The sequence below is a fragment of the Otolemur garnettii genome, unplaced genomic scaffold (assembly GCF_000181295.1).
Source record: "Otolemur garnettii isolate 467f Iridium unplaced genomic scaffold, OtoGar3 scaffold00057, whole genome shotgun sequence".
Taxonomy (NCBI): domain Eukaryota; kingdom Metazoa; phylum Chordata; class Mammalia; order Primates; family Galagidae; genus Otolemur; species Otolemur garnettii.
The window spans coordinates 5,221,537-5,230,218 of record NW_003852452.1 but is presented as its reverse complement, the minus strand read 5'-3'; positions in this window follow the sequence as shown (position 1 = coordinate 5,230,218).

Here is an 8,682-nt window from a genome sequence, read left to right as displayed (position 1 = left end):
AAAAAAAAAAAAAAAGAAGCTCCATAGCATTTCTCATATCACCATTGGAAAGGCTTTTCCTAATATGGTGAAGTTTCCTGTCGCTGCTATACACATTACCACTAATTTGATGGCTTAAAACAATCCAGTTTATCCTCCTGCAGTTCTGGATTCCAGATGTCTGGAATTTGTTTCACTAGAGCTACAGTCAAGGTATTGGCAGGACTGGTTCCTTCCGGAAACTCCAGGGGAACCCTTTCCTCCGTCTCTTCCAGCCTAGAGGCTGCTGACTTACCTTAGTTTGGGGCCATGGAACTCGGATCTTTGCTCCCCTTGTCACATGGTCTTCTTTCCGACTCCCCTTCCTCTCGTGTTCCTCTTTTTTTTTTTTTTTTAATTGAATGATAATCGTGTTCCTCTTCTAAGGACCCTTGTGATTGCATCAGGCCCACCTGGATAATCTGGGACAATCTCTGCATGTCTAGATTTTTTAACTTGATGACATCTGCAATTTGCCCCTTGCCAGGTCTCAGGGATTGGTATGTGAACATCTTTGGGGGAGTGATCATTAGAATCTACAGTTTTAATGGTCAGAAGTAATTTTAGTTTTTGTAGATGAAGAAACTATAGTTTGTGTTGTTTAGAAGCCTACTGAAGATCAGACAGCTAGTGTGAGAAAGAGCTAGAATCAGGTCTCGGAACTCCTGTTTTGAAATGTAACGTTTGAGTGATCAAACAAAGAAAATCCACATTCTTTACGGCTTCTAAGCCATAGGCATGGCTTTAAAAATGGTGAATTATAAAAGTATAAAACTGGTCTAGGGGCAGCGCCTGTGGCTTAAAAGGGTAGGTCGCTGGTCCCATATGCCGGAGGTGGCGGGTTCAAACCCAGCCCCGGCCAAAAACTGCAAAAAAACCCCAAAAACTGGTCTTTATGAAGACTATGTGAAGTCATCTTAAAGTAATATATGCCACTCAATCATCGTACTCAGATTTCACCTTTTGTAACACCCCTTCCCTTCTAAAGAAAAGGACTGGCTCCAAGCAAGATGTTTTCCTCAAAGAAAGCGAATTTAATTCATGTTCATGAACATACGCAATAACATATAGTAATTGCCATATGCACCATGGAATAAACATATGTACATTTAGACCATTTATGGATAATGTGTCTTTTGGTGACATCAAATGAGAGAAATCGCCAACAATTTCAGAAGGAACTTGGAAACTGAGTTGAATGTCCCGTGTATGATGTGTGAGGATATCTTTTTCCTCATCCACGTTTACAGTTTGACCCTGTCTGGTGATTTTTTTTTCTAGAGTTGTTTATTCCTCCTCTCCCCCAGCTTCTGAAGGACATTTAGGGCAAGTTAACGTTTCACTTGTGACATAAAATGACCCATGAAAAGAACTGATGAATGACTGTACACAGTACTTTGGGGGAAAAAGTCATAATGAGAGTTGGAATTATTACTTTTAACAACATTTGTACTTGGAGTTTTTCAAAACCGTTTCTCTAAGAGAAAGAAAGAAAAGAAAAGAAAAGAAAGAGAAAAAGAAAGAAAGAAAAGAAAAAGCCCTCCCTCCATGGCTGCCTTTCATAGGGGGTATCATCATCCCTGAATGAGAAGTTGGACAATGAGCTGTTGTCAGCTATAAGCAGTAGTTACAGGGAAAGAATCGGGCCTTTGAACAGGATAGATTATATCCTCAAATAGATTTGATCTGACCTCTTGTTAGCATGTAAAATTCCCCTTTCTAGTGTCAGCTCAGAGAAAGGACAATGGGTTACGTGGAGATGTTTTTCTGGGCACAGAACTGGGTTCTAAGGAATAGAACTTTTTTATTGTAGAATGTTATTTTCTAGACTAATTGATTTACTAGAATTTAAAAAGAAAGAAAGAAAGAAACAGTGCAAGAGTGAAACCAGAAAAGCAGCCTGCAAGATGGAGTCTGAGAAGGTAAGCTGAAGCCGCACAGCTGAGCTATAGCCTTCCCCACATTCTTCTTGCCATCTGGGTAAGGTTTCTCCAGGATTGGGAGGGTGTTGACCTCAGGAGACTTGAGGAAGCAGTCACACATAGACAATAGGTGTTGTGACATTGGGTAAAGGTTGCTTTGATAATATGATCTTTTCTTTAATTTTATTAGCAATTAGATATTAATTTAATGAATATCTAATTCTAATAGAATATTCTCTATTCTATTAAATATTAGATATTTTGTTACAATGAAAATACCTTTCTGTTGTTTAAACATGTTGCATTGTCCGAATGAAGACTACTTTGATGTTACTTCCTATCGGAAAATGTTAAAATCTTCTAGGTTGTTTCCTTGTATTCCCATTATAAAAACTACTAGAATTATAACTGAGGCAGAAGAGAATTGAGAGACTACTCTCATTGTTCTCCAAAATCTCTAGCCTTCTGATAATAAAGTTTGGTGGACCTATCCCTGTCTCTGCATCTGGCTGACAGTGAAAGGCAGCTGGCACCCTCTTTGCCTGTTAACAAGAGTAAATCAAATATTTTCTCAAATGACTAAATGTAAAGGCCCCCTTTTAAAGAATCATAAAACAAATCTCTTTAATAAAAAAAATTGTTTAATGTATTTTCAAGTGATGTTGAAGTTCATTGAGATATATGTTTTTGAGGTTTCTGGTTCAATGGGAGTGATCTTTTAGGCTGATTCTCCTAAAAGCTCTATCAGCTGCATAAAATTCCCCAGCTCAGAAATAAATATAGAAAAGCAGTGGAGGGTAACACATGCCAGAATAAGGCTTCCAATCTCTATTGTACTCTATCCTTTAAATATTATGTGCATTGCCCTTTCAGGAAAGGCCAGAATGTGAGGGTTCACTTACTGCTATTCAGAAATTCGGCCTGGAGAATCACTAGGTATATCAGTCAAATTGTACTTAATACATTTCACTAAGATGTTAACAATAATTCTTACTCGTATGGAAATGAAGATTTATACTTATTGTTTACATAAGGTAAAAATATCACTTGATAGACAGCATTTTCAAATCATGGTCTGTTCGCTTCACTTTTAAGAAAATCTTTACTGAAGTATAATATACATAAAAGTAGAGATATCATGCATATTCAGGTTTATTAATTTTTAATCAACTTAAAACACCTTTGTAACCACTGCCCACCTCTAGAGACAGCATCTCAGGACCCCTTTAATTTAATCTATTAAAAAGAGATTGCTTGTTTAGAAATCTGAAAGGCTAATTGAATAGCCATTTTTTCTGGCAATTTTTTTTTCCTGCAGTTTAGAGAGACCCCAAAGTATCTGTCATGAACTTTCAGATGGAAAAGTCATCTAAAAGAGAAAAAGGGATAATTATAACCCTACTTTCTTTGCCATTCAGTAAAGCAGGGCGAATTTTTAGAAAATTGTAATAGAAAACAACCAATTTGCAAAGAGGCTTGAATCGTTCACTTTAAATTCAAAGCCCCTCAAGCAAGGGTCTGCACAGGCCAGGCTTCCGGAGGCCACCACTAGAGGGAGGCAGAGGTCCTGCCCGCAGGCTCGGCCGCTGCCTCTCTGGCTGCCACCTGCACCCGTCTTGGTGGTGTCGAGGCTGAGGCTCAGCCGGTCAGGTCGCTAGCAACCCCCAGGGCAGAGGAGGCTTTTGGACGAAGAAAGTCCTCTACTTAGATGAAGACAGAAAGGTAAGTAACAGACGGGAAGCTGGAAAGAACAGGTGTTCCCAGCTAAGCAGCAGCTGAAGGCAATCAAGCTGGAGGCTCAACTAGATGTGGCAGGGAAGGTTCTGGAACCCCCAGAGCAGGCCGGCCCGGCCGGGAGTGCAAGACCCTTTACAGGGACTGGGCAGAGGCTGCCTGGTCTCTGCAGACTCCGGGGCAGCGTCGGGGGCGTCCCGGCTGCAGGGCCGCGCTGTGAGGCCGGACCAGCCTGGCCCCTGCCGGCCCGCAGAGCCCGCTCCGTTCCTCATGGTCACCTAAGTGGGTCGTTTTAAAGGATCGCGTTAGCAGTGAGTTGTGGTGGAAAGATGTTGCAGCTCAGGGCCCTTAAAAATGCAAACGGGAAAAAACCCTCCGTTTTGGAAGCTGGTGGTCGAGGCAGCTTTGAAGGACTGTTGTGAAATCAGAGTCACGTTGTTACTCGGACTGAGCTCATCGTGCCATCTTCATCCTTAGTCGAAAGGAAAAAGTGGGAGTAAGTGTGGACGGAAAGGACCTGGCTCCAGTGCGGTGCCGGGTATCACTCTGCCCCGGCGCCGTGTTGGTATCTGTGCGGATGGATAGGTGCGATCCAACCCTATTAGATCGTTGTGATTATTGTAATGCTATTGTCCACTTTTGTCTATAGGACTCAGTTTTTCCACATAGCAGTTGAAAATAATAGAATTTCCATTACAGGGGTAACTCGTGGACCAGGCCATGTTTGCCCTATCTGACTTTGAATAGAGGATATGGTGATTTGTAGAAGTGATTTTGTGGTTTGGATGTATGTTTGACACCCAGGTCATATTGTTAAATGTAATTTTACAAATAATGGTATCTCAGTACCACTTTACTTTGGACAAAAATTAACATTAGAAACTTGTAGATGGGGTGCAGTGTCTCATGCCTATAATGATCTGGGAGTCTGAAGCAGGTGATCTCAACCTGAGCTCAGGAATTCAAGACCAGCCTGAACAAGAATAAGACTTGGGTGGTGCCTGTGGTTCACATGGGTAGGGCACTGGCCCCATATGTCGCAGGTGGTGGGTTCAAACACAGCCCCGGCCAAAAACTGCAAAAAAAAAAAGTAGGACCCTATCTCCACTAAAAATAGAAAAACAGCTGGGTGTTGTGCTGGCCCCTGTCCTCCCAGCCACTGGGGAGACTGAGGCAAGAGGATTGCTTGAACACCAGAATTGGAGGTTGCTGAGAGCTATGATGCCACAGCATTTTACCAGGGCAATGGAGTGAGACTCTGTCTCAAAAAACAAAACAAAAAAATACTTCTTACCGAAGCCTTACATGCTATTTAAATGTGCCTACTTTATAGTAATGATTCTACTTACAGTAGCAGGAAATGATTCCTAACAGTCCTTCCTCTGAGGAGGGGCCATGTTTTCTATCAAAGAAGGTGGGTAGGTTCAGACCATTCACTTAGCTCCACACAGCCAGGTTCTCTAGCGGTGGCTGGGGAGCTCTTTTTCCTGCTTTAAACAGCCAACGTCGTTGGTTTAATTCTTATATTAACCCTTTAACTTTGGTCCATATCACAGCTTTGAACTGAGTACCTCTTCCTATTTCTGTTTCAGTATTTCTGAAAATAAGGGAGGCCCAGGAAAACTGGCAGAATTTGGTAGATTTGTAGACAGTATTCAGATTGAGACTGATGGCACACTTTAAGAATACTTTTAAGACTAAAATTTGTGATTTTGAGTTCATCACATCTGAAAAGAAAAACGCATAGGAGCAACTCGTATTTCATCCCTGCAGACGGTGTGATGGTTCTGTGCTTTTCATATGCGCGTGGTGTTTCAGTGCATCCTGAACTGAGGAGCAGTTCTCCTCACAAGTCCTGAGGAGCTCTGGTGGGTCCAACCCAAGTGCAGGCCAAGTTTGGGCCAAAGCTGAGTTGGGCTCTGAGGTGTGGGGAAAGGGTGGGTACCTGGGATGCTCACATGCAGCACCATTCCAGGGGGCACCAAGTCAGACCCAGGCAAGCTGAATCCTGCAATCAAGGGCAACCTGTGAGCGCAGGCAGCCAAGAGCGGGCCCCAGCAGTGGGGTCAGAAGCTGCTAGACCCTGGGATGCAGGTGGGAGAGAGGAAGGGGGCACGTGATGACCATTTCTGTAAGCAGCAGGTGTGTGGAGGGTGTGTTCTTAGCATCTGTTGAACACAGATGTGGCCTATAGACTAGAGCAGTGGTTCTCAACCTTCCTAATGCCGCGACCCTTTAATACGGTTTCTGTGGGTCGTGACCCACAGGTTGAGAACTGCTGGACTAGAGGATTAGAGCAGTTACTCAGTGGTATTGGAAAATGAGGCATTTCACTTTGATGCCTTCTCCAAATACCTGCACAGAATCCTTTTTAAGTGCATACATTGATTATTTTCAGGGAAATCTTTTGAATGAATCATATATTTTCTCTCTTTTTAAAGCAGTTTGTGAGTTTGATGTGAATCTTATTAGATAATCAGCCTGACTATATTGTTATTTGAAATGGTGAGGCCTTTAGGTTCATTAGGGCTTCTTGCCCACATAGGAAATCATGACGTCTCCTCAGATTGCCACATTAGACATAATTCTTGTGTTTATTTCCGTGCGTTGTGATTTCCCCCTCTAGCAGTGTGACTGCATTTCTCAGTACATCTAACCCTTGACAGTGTGCCTGCCTGGAGTCGAGTTTTCCCCTCCTCTCTCTTTTGCCAACTTATTTTTGGTTTTGTTTGGAGTTAGAAAAACAAGGGTTTAGGTTTGTTAAAATTACGTGTAAAATAAGAGAGGGGCTCCCGAAAAAGACTTCCTGTGAATTCAGCACGTAAACTTTAGTGCATGGACCTCAAATGTCAAACATCTGTTTTAACTTCACAGAATCCTTTTGGTGCATTTGTGTTTTGTTTTTATAATTGAGATTCAGAGGGGTCACATATGAATCTGTGGGGGATTAAGGGGACCTTAAAGTCATTTGACCCTGTCCATTTGCTGCGATGTCGTCTACAGAACTGTGACTGGCACAGAGTAAAGGCTTAATACATATTTGTTGGCCAAATGATAGAATGACGGAGAAGGCAGGGCATGCAGCTTCTGCCCTACAAAATTCAGCTACATGCCCCTTTAGCAGAATGCACAAGGTGTGTGTAAGTGTGAACTAAGGATGATGTGGATGGAAGCCAGTGATTCTGATATTATTTTGCAGGGGCCCCAAACTGAAAGTCAAGGGCAGTGCTGGCCAGCACAACTTTTTGCTTTGTGTCAGTGTCTGTGGGTCACGCGTGAACTTTCCAGTTCACGACCCCATCACTGCTTTGTGGTTTTGCACTTGGCTAAGTCACAGGTTAGGTTACCTGCTGTGTGCCCTGAGGGCGTGTGGATTTTTCAGGCCCCTGAGTTTCTGTCTTCCAAGATCATTATTGAGTATTTTCACCATACAAGATAGTACTAGTTGTTGAGGAGATATTTAAAACCCAAACTCTTGACCCTTCTCCAGTCTCATGCCTACTCCTCTACAGCTTTCTCCAGGAAGGACCCCTTCTAATGCCTCAAACCTTAGGGCTCTTTCTTTCTTTCACACCCATGGTCACTCCATCAGGAAATCATTACCTTTGAAAGATAAGCAGATTTTAAGTATTTCTCATCATCCCCACTACCTTGGTCTGACCCATAGCTTTGGGCCCAGATATTTGTGATAACCCCGATTGGTCTATCTCCTTCCACATGTGCCCTCCCTGCACCTGTCAGGGGGACTCTCTCACTCTGCAAGGAAACCATGGCAGTCCTCTGTCCAGAGCCTGTAATAGTTGCCCTTCTCACTCAGCATGAAAGCTAAAGTCCTCCCCATGACCCACTCACTTTCCCTCACTTTGCTGACCATATTTTCTAGTCCCTCAATAATGTGATCTTCTCAAGGGGAGGGACTGTGTTTTGTTCATTATTGTATCTCCAAAATGTAGGATAAAGCCTGGTGTTAGGGGCTCAATAAAGATTTGTTTAATGTACAAAAATGAGTAAGTGAAAGAAAAAACAGTCCAAGAGGAGTACTAATTCAACAAACACGGGGAGATGTTGGCCAAAGGGTACAAACTTTTAGATATAAGATGAATAATTTCTGGGAGTCTGAAGTACAGTGTGGGTGGTGATGGCTGTGTTCATTAATGGGTAATAGTCATCACCCATTATGTGTATATATCAAATCACCATGCACCTGGAATATGTACAATCCTTATTTGTCAAATACTTTAAAGTAAAAAAATTAAAAGAAAATTATAATGCCCCTCCAAATGTATTACTGTGTTAATACGTGTAGTTGCCATGTGTTAGGTTTTTAGGAGACAATGGAGGTGAGCCAGTGGCTGAAGCTGCCGTGCTGAGTTTAGTACTTTAAGTTCAGTATAAGAGAAGGAAGTCAGTTCAGAGAGAAGTAAAACTGAACGCCTTGCTCTGCAGAAACTAGTGTGTACCAGGAGCACAGACAAAGGGAAGAGTCACATAATCATGTAACAACAGAACTTTCGCTGTGGCAGAAAAAGCTATCAAATTTGCTCCTATCTTATTGAAGAAAGAGAAGCATTTACATTGAAAAGGTCCATTTCACCACTTTTCCTATCTTTCAGAGAGAGGACAAAAAAGAAAGCAAACTTGTTGTGTAATTTTTAAATGATGAAAATTGTATATTTAAAACAATTTTAAGAGCATATTTTATAATTTTATAAATTACAAATTTCTTTTGCTAACTTTACTATTAGAAGCGAGAACACAGAATTAAATGGAAGTAGGCGGAGAAAATGTTGTTGTTTCATTAACATGTAATAAGGTGCTCCTTTGTCGCAGTGCCGTTGTCTGGGGAATCACGTAGGCCTTGCTATTCCCTCTAAAGCAAATCACCTGTGGGAGAATAGAGCTTCCTGTGCAAGAGCAGCTGTGGGGCTGTAACTTAAAGCTACGGCAGTAACTGAACTTCTCTCTCTCTCTCTCTCTCTCTCTCTCTCTCAGCTTTTCTTTTTAAAGC